The sequence below is a fragment of the Microplitis mediator genome, chromosome 5 (assembly GCF_029852145.1).
Source record: "Microplitis mediator isolate UGA2020A chromosome 5, iyMicMedi2.1, whole genome shotgun sequence".
Taxonomy (NCBI): Eukaryota; Metazoa; Arthropoda; class Insecta; order Hymenoptera; family Braconidae; genus Microplitis; species Microplitis mediator.
In genome coordinates, this window is record NC_079973.1 from 12396308 (window position 1) to 12404918 (window position 8611).

The following is an 8611-nucleotide window of genomic DNA, read 5'->3' on the forward strand; positions in this document are numbered from 1 at the left end:
TTACCATAATTCTTTCACATGCGATATGGGAACTGTTACCATAATTATAAGAATTATTCCCATACTTATGGGAACTTTTCCCAGAAAGTATGGGCCTCTATCCCACAATTCCAAGTAATGATTACCATAACGGTAAGGGATGATATTTCATAAACGTACTAGGAACGGTTACCATAAATTTCTCTCCGTGTACGTTTATTTAGTTTTTAAAGTTTAATTTTAATCTAATTTATGCAATCCCTCTTCAGAAGTTCAATTTAAGAGTGTTGGATGGTGATGGAGAAACGACGAATTTCTGATGCCTACAGACTCTATATCACTTTATTATATTTTATCCGACACTATAATAGAAAACATTACTGCATGATCTATACTCTTGTTCCACTTACTTACAAATATTATGGTTGAAATTTCTTCTTTGTGACAGACACTTGAAATGTATGACATTTGACGCCTATAGCCGGCAGCTAAAAATATTAGATAAGATACAGCTGGTAAAAAAGATACCTAATCGTTCTAATAGTGACGACATCAACCGATCAAAAAATATTTTTTGCATACATGTGCGATAGCAAACGACCAAAAAATATCGAAGTAGTTCAACCAGCCATATTGTGACAAAACTTATCATCATATTAATTAATACACTTACCGAATTCTCTCTCATTTTCAACAAATACTCAAAACAATCTTACCAAATAAATAAACGCGGATTTATAACCTGCCATTTATAGACACTAAATTTAGTACATTTCAAATATCTGCCACAAAAACTAATGTATTTATCTAGTACTATCCAATCTAAGACGCTCGTGTGTTGGTACTTCACACCTGGCGTCTTAAACACGATCGCATTCGATATTAACTACTATTAACGAATGACATGATGGTGTATATTTATACGCTCGAGGTTACTATTAAGAACTCGTGAAGACTTGCGCGTACTGTGCACCACACCTTAACCTCTGCTAATCTTGTCAACAGTACAATGTACGTGTTATATTAGATATTATTTACTTTTTTCTTTGAATTGAACTTTTGAATCATGAATTGCATAAAATATTATCTAGCATGGGTCCTTTTTCCAAAATTCGCCTCTGCTTGTGATGTGTCACAAGAGAACACGTGAGAATCTTAGCTCCCGAGCGCAACCTGTCGGCTCATTCTGGAACAAACTCATGCTTTAATCTGTTACTTATCCGACTTATATCGTAAATAGTTAATTTTTTAGTTTGTTATTTTTTTTTTAATTAAAATTTTTTTAAATACCCTGACTGTTTTCACAAATGTTTCTTTTTTGTTTTATTTTATTCTACTGTCACACTAGTGCTGTTGCCAGTAGAAAAATCACAATATTGACTTTTATATAGGGCAGCTTACGGTATTTTGCAGTAATTTATCTTGATTCGCGGTATTTTACATTAATATATTGTATTTTATAGTATTTTTCGGTTCATTACATAATTTAGACCCACCGAGTATATGAGTAATTTTTAACTACGGATGAGAATAAATCTTGCATATTACATTGTAAAAAGTTGAGAGTCAAATGCTGTTCTCTAATAAGGAAAAGATAAGATAAAAGTGATATAAGAAATTGTTTATATTGTTTTATTTACAATGCAAAGTGTTATAAATTTTCACCAATAAAAACAGGTACATGGAAAAAAAATTCTAGTTAAATTTACAATGCTAACCCGGGTCAAAAAATTAGATCTGTTTTAAAATAAATGATAAATTCAAATATTTTTCCTTTAATTCAAGTTTATAAATCGTATTTATTTTATATAAGAATTTAATCTGTTTTTGCCCGTACTATTCCTTATCCAGGCTAATATCAGACTTATTTTCGTATGATATTAAGTCTGGTTTAAATCGCGTTTAGACTTAAAACAGACTTTATTTTCTATAATATTTAGTCTGTGTTCAATTGATTTTAAGGACAAATACAGGGCTTTTTATAAATATAAATAATAATAATAATAATAATAATAAAAATAATAATAATAATCTAGGTTTATTAATTTATTTTAATTTTCTTGGTATTTAAAACATGCTAATGCGCTTCCATAATAAGATGTCACAGAGAGAAAATGTTGGCTCGAAACCTACCAATTTTTACAATGCTGTCGACTAAACTTGAAACAGGGAGTAAAGCATCCAAAAAATTATCGTGCTCTTACAAAAAATGATTATACTGTATCACATTACTTATTACGCGCGAGAAACTTATCGATGAGCTTCAATATCAATTACTTCCATACATTATAATAATTTTGATGCAGCATAATAATTTTTTATAAGAGCATAGTAATTTTTTGGATACTTTACTTTCTGTTTCAAGTTTGGTCGACAGCATAATAAAAATTGGTAGATTTCGAGCCAACATTTTTCTCCGTAGCACAAGAATTTTGATGTTTTCTTATGCCAAAATATTTTCAATTTTATCCAGTAAATAAGAGAAAATTCTTGACATTTTAAGAGTTGTTTTATCACTTTTATTCAATGATATAAATATTCAATGAAGACAACTAACAAATTAAGCTGTCAAATTTTCATTAACTGCCGACATTGTTAAACAAAAGATAGTAAATAAATAGTAAATAAAACATAATCAATTCTGCAACTTAATATTTTTTCATAAATATTGTCCATAAATAAAAATTTTATAAGTCCATGATTTAATCTAGTTTTGTCCTTGTAAATTTTCAGAACTAAAATTTTTTAAAGTTCACGAATTAATCTAATTTAGTCTGTTCGTAACGCGTTTGTTTTTTAAAGTAGCAGGTCAAAAACAGCTTAAAATTTTCGTAAAAGATCAAAAACAGATTAAAATTTTTATCGAAGTTCAATAACAGACCAAGTAGTCCAAATACAGTCCAGTTAGACTAAAATCAGATCAAATTTTTCGACCCGGGAACATCGTAATTTGTCCTATTGATTATTGTATTAGTGGACTAGACTTTTAACATCGTAATTTTTACGATGTAGAGTTGGAAATTTCATTTCAGAAATAATACTTCAGACAAATAATACGAAGTCTTAAACTCTTCAATATGAATTACGAGGTAACATCGTAAAATTTGAAGAGAAATTTTAAATAAAAGATTACAATAATAATTGTTCGGTAGTAGGATTCGAACCCGAATCCTTTCGAGTGCGAAGTGTCCGACGCCGTGGACCACTCGGCCACTGAAGGACCTACACTATAAATAGCCACTAAGGCATATTACAGTTGCAATCTGGTTTTTAATAAAAATTGCACGCCTCGGAAGCGAAGCGGAGAGGTTGTGCTTTATAACCGACCTGTCAAGGTCACACGATTTCTACTCATTAAAGTGCATATATTTTTTTTCTATTAATCTTACACATTATGAAAAGCACATCAATATAAAGCTGAAACACTACACGGAAAAAAATTAATCGTGAATGCAACATGATGCAGTCTTAGTAAATAAACATGAGGAAATCATGTTGCATTCACATGATTTGTCATGTTTCGGCTACATGATAGTCATGTTGCGGAAACATGAGAAAATCATGTTGCATTCACATGATTTATCATGTTGCATTCACATGATTTATCATGTTGCATTCACATGATTTATCATGTTGCATTCACATGATTTATCATGTTGCATTCATATGATTTGTCATGTTGCATTCACATGATAATCATGTTGCGGTAACATGAGATAATCATGTGGCAGCAACATGATTTGTCATGTTTCGGCTACATGACAATATGTGGCAGCAACATGATTTTCATGTAGCCGAAACATGACAAATCATGCGAATGCAACATGATCTTCTCATGTTACCGCAACATGATTATCATGTGAATGCAACATGACAAATCATGTGAATGCAACATGATTTTTCTCATGTTACCGCAACATGATTATCATGTGAATGCAACATGACAAATCATGTGAATGCCACATGATTTTCTCATGTTACCGCAACATGATTATCATGTGAATGCAACATGACAAATCATGTGAACGCAACATGATTTTCTCATGTTACCGCAACATGACTATCATGTAGCCGAAACATGACAAATCATGTGAATGCAACATGATTTCATCATGTTTATTTACCAAGACTGCATCATGTTGCATTCACCATTAATTTTTTTCCGTGTAATGAATAATCCTGATACTTTTTTTAATTTGTCCAATATGTATTAATATAAAAAAAAGTTCATTAAAAAAAATTTATCGTGGACGTCCATTAGTCTGTGGTTCAAAAAAACGGCGTGGTACGGATATCTCGAGAACGACTTGACGAAACTACTTAATTTTTTTTTCAAATAGGTATTAAAACTGGCAATCTTACATGTAAACAAACACACACTGCCGCCATTTTTCATTAGGAATGATCTCCTTATATGTTTTTTTACCTTTATTACCGTATATTTACCATGGGAATTTCTATGGGAAAAGAGCGGGATATTCAATTTTATTCGAAATTTAACTTTTAAAAAAAACATAACATGAGCGTTCGAGGCGTGCACTTTTGGATTTTCCAAATTTTAATTTTTTTTTTTTTTTTCATGACATTACTTAAGATAGTGAATAAGAAAATTTAATATTTATTAATACTGATATTCCCAGTTAAATTTATTAAAGTTTTTTGGAGAGGCACATCAAGCAAGATGACAACCAAATATTAATTTCCATTATAGGAGCGGCTGAGGCAGCCGTTCGGCACGCGCGTGGCTCGGGCGATCACCGAAGTTAAGTAGCATCGAGGATGGCCACTACTTGGCCGGGTGACCGTTTAGCCACACGTCGGGTTCGAACGAAGGTCTCTGACCATTAGGCGCGTGATAAAGATCCAGTGATCGGTAAAATGGGAATTTTATCGATCACTGGAGCTACCCAAACCGAAACTGTACTGGCTAGGTTTTCTCTGTGGTTTTCATACGCCACTACACCTCCATTGCACAAGGGAGGTTGTAGGGCATCACCGTAATGATGCAGTACAATATAAGTACAGGTCGGGCCACAGCCGCATAATGAAAGGCAGAAAGAAAAGTAAAGCGGTTGCGATATAAAGGCAAAAAGTGTAAAAGGCCGTTACTACGGCTATATACTAGAAAAACAATAAAAATTAAAAAAAAATTAATTTCCATTACAGATTAAGTTATATGAGGTACTTTGTTACTTAAAAATGTAAAAAGATATAATTATGAAAAATAACGAACCTTTTAAAACCAACGAACGGACCTACACTATAGGTTGTTTTTAAGATCCATATAAATGATTTGAATAAGCATTCATAAGTTATGAGAGCGCCTCTTGCGGAGGACGCAGTTAATATTTAAAAATTACGATACAACATTGTAATTTTTATAGCTTCCATCGTATTATAACAGAGGCATCATTGTAATATTTATTTTGTTAAAAAGTAAATAGAAATATTAAATGTACGAATAAATATAGTTTTTAAAGTGTAATTTTTATTTATTTTTTTTTACGATGTTAAATTGTAATTTTTGCAGTAATTTTTAATCCTAAAAGTCTTTGTTAAAATTACGATGTTAAATAGTGCAAAATATAACCCACATAATAAATTTTGAGTCCGAGATTACGATGTTAACATCGTCAATTTTGGTAGAATTTTCTTTCCGTGTATGCATGAATATATTTTGCATAAATATAATAATCGAAAGTCGTTAATAGGTATGAACTAATTGAGTTACCTGTTGATTTTAAATTCAACAAGTGTCAAACGAGTAATACACATTTTATTAACTTAAACTAATTATTATCTACGTATACCATCATTAGCGACGGTAAATTTGTATTCTGTAATAAATGAATCTATAAAAATATTTTTTATATCATAAGCTTAAAACTGTTTATTAGTGTGATAATTGTCTTATTTACGTTTTCATACGTAAACTACGTCTAAAATCCGCTTTAACGGCTCTTGATGTTTCGAAAGGTTCAATTTATGTTATCAACGTCTAGTATGTTCAATCTACGATTTAAATTTCAACTTGGCTTATACAAATTCATAAAACTTAGCTGCACAAAATTTATAGTCTATGAAAATTCATGAAATTTTATTAAATTTTTTGGAAATACTTTTTCACGGGATGTTCTTTGCAATAATTAAAAATATATTAAACAATGTGATTTATAATTCACAGTATTCCAAATGGTAAATATAAGATTGAACGTATAAGTTGTCTTTTTTTTACCCCTGTAATTATGATGTTATTTCTAATTTAATTCTGTTATTATTTTAATACAAATAATTTATCAATATTTTAATTTCTACGCCTAGAAAATTTTTGAGTAAAAATTACTCATAAAGTTTGGTACTGGAAGGACATCTAGCCATTAACTAAATTTTTACTATATGTTCCCGATGGAAAAAGATTTTGTACAATTGTATAAAATTATATATGCATTATATATGAATTATATATAAATTGGATAGAAAAAATGACCCGATCCAATTGTATACAATTCTATATACTTATATACAATTCTATATAATTACAATTATAGAGAATTGTATATAATTATATATAATTTGTATAGAATTGTATACAATTTCTATACAAATTGTATACAATTGGATCGGGCCATTTTTTCTATCCAATTTATATATAATTTTATATAATTGTATAAAATCTTTTTTCATCGGGTTCTTAGTAGGAATTGCACTTCACCGACATGTTAACGAGTAAACAGCTTGACTTAAAATGTTATAAGACCTTTTTTGTAGATCATTTTATTTTCTAAAAATTATCTGTTATAAAGTTTTCGAAATTATTAAAAGTGCTTTAGTTATTCGCATTTCAAAGTAAGTAAATAAAATCGACCAGAATACGATTTCTTGGAACGAATTAAAATGTAAATGCACATAACTAAAGAACTTTCACAAATTTGAAAAACTTTATAAAAGATAATATGTAGGAAATAAAATGATCTATAAAAAAGGTCTTATAACATTTTAAGATAAGTCTGATAATTTCGCCAAAAAAGTCAAAAATACTAAAATTTACTATGAATCCAACTTTGACCTTGAATAACTTTTGAAAAATCAAATTTATCTAAAAATAATTAGATACCTTTTTTGTAGAGCATTCCATTTCCTACAAAATTATACATTGGTCTTTTTTTGATAAAATGATCTCCTGCAAAGTTATAAAACTCCAAAGTTTAAAAAAAAATTGTCCCGTGTTATTTAAATGGAAAATCAAAAATTGCGATGAGGCAGTTGTTAGTCTTAATATTAAGAGCTCAAACTTTGACAGTATTTTTTTTTTGTCATCTCGAACATTACTTTCAATATAATTTTTGAAAACAAAAATAGCCGATTTTTTTGAATCAGTCTAGTCCCTACAGTATCAAACTTTTTGGGTAATTTCTACTAAAAATTTCTCAGCCTGTTGTTATTACAATATCTAATTTCATGTTGTCCGGATGACAGTTTTAAAGTCCACGTGCTACAACGATTTCTACGCCAATGAACAAACTCGTATCTGGTAAATTTCCACAGTAAATTAAAATAATAGTTTGATTTATAATTGCGTACTTTTTATAACGAGTATTAATTCCACAATATTTAATAATTAATATCCTAATTTAAAATTTTTATTACTTACAGATTTAATTTTTCGAAAAATGGTTTTAATCCGTAAAAAATAAAAAATGGAAACTAATTTAATATTACAGTAATAAACAATTTAAATCCATGTAGTTTAGTCGTTAAAAAGTTTGTTGAAAAAAAAGAAACACAGAATTTTTGAAAATAAATAATGAACTTTCAAACTCTTAAACGTACGAGCCAGCACATAAACTGACACTGAATATACCGCTGATAAAGAAATATTAACATCGTTTAGAGATCAGTGGTTCTTCATTAATATAGATCATAATTTAAAAATAATGTATCTGTATTCATTTGATCAAATAATTGTATGTTATCATATAGTAAATAAATGTGACGCAATTTTTTTTTATTTTCTGAGGAGTGTTAATATTTTCCTGTAGTTTATATTTAATGTTTTATCAACAACAAATATGAGAATCACTGCTGTTCGTTGCGTTTGCGCAATCACTCGATTATAAATATTTTATACTATCTCTTTCTGAAACAACGAAATCGTGATCGCGTGAAAAAAAAGATAGTTAATTTTGTCAATGAAAATATATCATTCCGAATTACCGTAAATTACGATAATACTTTTGTAATAAATGTAATTGATATCAATCAGTTTTATAATTATAATTTTATAATTTTTCATGGAATTCCGCCTAGTGTAATTGGTAATTAGTTGAATTAAAATTATTTATGAAACTTATTCAATGAAAAAATGAAGGTAAAAAATAAATAAATTCATCCATTAAATATGTACATATATATATTTTTTATTATGTATTCTTAAATAGTTAACATAATTGCTTACAATAATTATTCAGTTGCCTAGTCAATAAAGTTGAGAATTTATTTTTTTTCATTCGAAACATGAATGTGTATATATATTTTTAGAACCCTGATTAAACATACTCATTGAAAAGTATTGGAAAAGATGGGAATTGAATGGTTTTGAATAAATCGTACTCTACAAGGTTTTCATCTGGAC

General features: G+C 29.0%; 1 protein-coding gene across 1 annotated transcript in view; it reads right to left on the reverse strand.

The window, feature by feature from the left end:
• Window positions 1-7830, reverse strand: part of LOC130669181 (5-oxoprolinase) — a 30240-nt gene extending 22410 nt beyond the window's left edge. The window contains exon 1 of the mRNA XM_057471948.1: window positions 7631-7830. The gene's annotated coding sequence lies outside the window, so the exon portion shown is untranslated. The remainder of the gene's footprint in view (window positions 1-7630) is intronic.
• Between the last annotated feature and the right edge of the window lie 781 nt (window positions 7831-8611).